Below are 2,320 nucleotides of genomic sequence, written 5' to 3' on the forward strand. Positions count from 1 at the left end.
AATGTTTGATTTTTTTGAATAATTTGCATTTCAAAATGTATTTACTTCCTCCAATAAAATCGTGTTAGAATTATTAGTCCACGTGTAGTATGTGCGGTCCTGTGTTCAAACCTGATCTAGTGCATTATTAGTCGACGTGCGTTCTCGCAGCTGGGCCGGCCCAGTTCGCTGCCTCTGTGTGTACGTCGGGCGGCTACTCGTCGCAAGATGCGGTGCATAGGAGCTCTCGTGAAAGGGAAAGGGAAATGGAAACCCCACTGCACCCATGGCCTGGCCACGACCGCTAAGCAAAGCTCGGCGGGTACGTGTATGGCCGCCGTGCAGACCATGCAATGCTCGGCGGCACCATCCGTTGAGACTGGTGAGCAGCCGAGCTTTCTTTTGGCACGATAGTGGCCACTCCGACTTGTGGAGTGCACGTGCATAGTTAACAGTCCACGCTGGTGTGGGTCCGTGTGGGCACTGGACTACGTACCTACGCCTTCGTGCCAGTGCACGCACGTAGCCGCCCACCCCATATGCATGCCAAGGTTGTGTGAAACGTGCCATGCTCCCTACTCCCTATCCTCTCGTGCCCATCACGTGAAGTGCGGGCTATATCAATTATTTTGTTGCAAACCAATTTATGGTTGAATGGTTAAAAGGATAATGGACACTGATGCTCGTATTTTTTTGGATTTATTCTAGGGGTTTCTTTGAATCACAGGATTTGTAAAACAAAGGAATAGGAAAAATGGAGGATTTGATTACATGACATAGGCAATCCCATGTGTAAATTCCTCTGGAATCAGCACCTTGGCGATCCAATCCTGAGGAATTTTAATGGCCCAATCCTGTGATCCAAATGCGTTCCATAGGAAACAGTCCCGGAGATTGATATTCCGTGAGAATCTTGTGAAAATCCTTCAATCCAAAGAAGGTGTAGGTCTTTCGGCGATGTGCGTTCAGTGAAAGGCGATGTTCCCGTCGACTACGAAGGCTCTGTGACAACTTCATCGATCTCAAATCGATGTGCCGGTGTAGTCTTTTAAGGTGCTCACAGTGATAGGATGTGCCTTTTTTTAGAAATGAAGGCATGCCCCCGGCCTCTGCATCATGATGATGCATGCGGCCATCTTATTAATCATCCAGAAAGTATTGCCATAAAAGTCTTACAGCTCACAAACGGAGCAAAAGAAATAAGGAAAAATACATGCGAACAATGATAACCGGCAGGGTAATAAGAAAGATAAGCTCCCTAGACTCCTATCCTGTTATGCGAGCGCCATCCGAACCGGTTGAATATAACCCGAGCTACCATCTCTCACTGGTTGCACCCAGTAACCAAAGGCTCCCTGAAGTCCATAGGAGTGAGTAAGGACCACGTACGGATCCAAGCTGTAGCTCTGAAAATGACCTGCAAAAAAGTTAAAGTATGTTGTCTGTTAAAAATCATATCATTCCTGCAGTTCCATATAGCCCATAATAGCGCACATATTCCAATCCAAATACGAGCCGCAGTAATCTGTTCAACCTCAGCTAACCACATCCCAAACATCCCAAACAAAGACGCAATATCTACTGGAGGATTAATATTGAAAGCTATATGAATCATTCTCCAAAGTAACTTGGCAAGTGGGCATTCAAGAAATAATTGTTGTATTGTTTCATCATGATCACAAAAACAACACTGCGGACTGCCTACCCATCGCCTCTTAATTAAGTTGTCCTTTGTAAGTATCACTTGCTTGTGGACAAACCACATGAAGATTTTAATACGCAAAGGAATCTTAACCTTCCAAATGTGCATCGACCTTGAGAGGGGGCCAGAGTTAATCAGATCCATATAGAAAGATTTCACTGTAAACATCCCATTCTTAGGTAACTTCCATTGTGTTGAATCCGGCTTATCGGAGAGTTGAACTTCTATCAATGTCCGAACCAGGTGCATCCAGGCGGTCCATCTCTTGCCAACTAACACACGTCTGAACTGGATGTTCAAGGGAATTGTTTGAAGGACGGTGCCAACGTAATCCTCCTTACGTTGCACAATATTATAGAGAGTAGGATATTGGACGGCCAGAGGTGTCTCACCTAACCACGTGTCCTTCCAAAATCTTGTTGACATCCCATTGCCAACCAAGAATTTGACCCTACGAAAGAATATGTCCTTTGTTCGCATAAGTCCCTTCCAGAACGGCGAGCCAGTCGGTCTCATGGTAACCGGGCTAGTGTTTTCGAGTGCAAATACTTATTGCACAAGATTTGAGATCACATGCCCTCCGGCTCTGTCTCTAATATGTATAACCATTTGCTCATAAGGCATTTGTTCTTAATTTCT

The sequence above is a fragment of the Triticum urartu genome, chromosome 7A (assembly GCF_056163025.1).
Source record: "Triticum urartu cultivar PI428250 chromosome 7A, HENAU_Tu73, whole genome shotgun sequence".
NCBI lineage: Eukaryota > Viridiplantae > Streptophyta > Magnoliopsida > Poales > Poaceae > Triticum > Triticum urartu.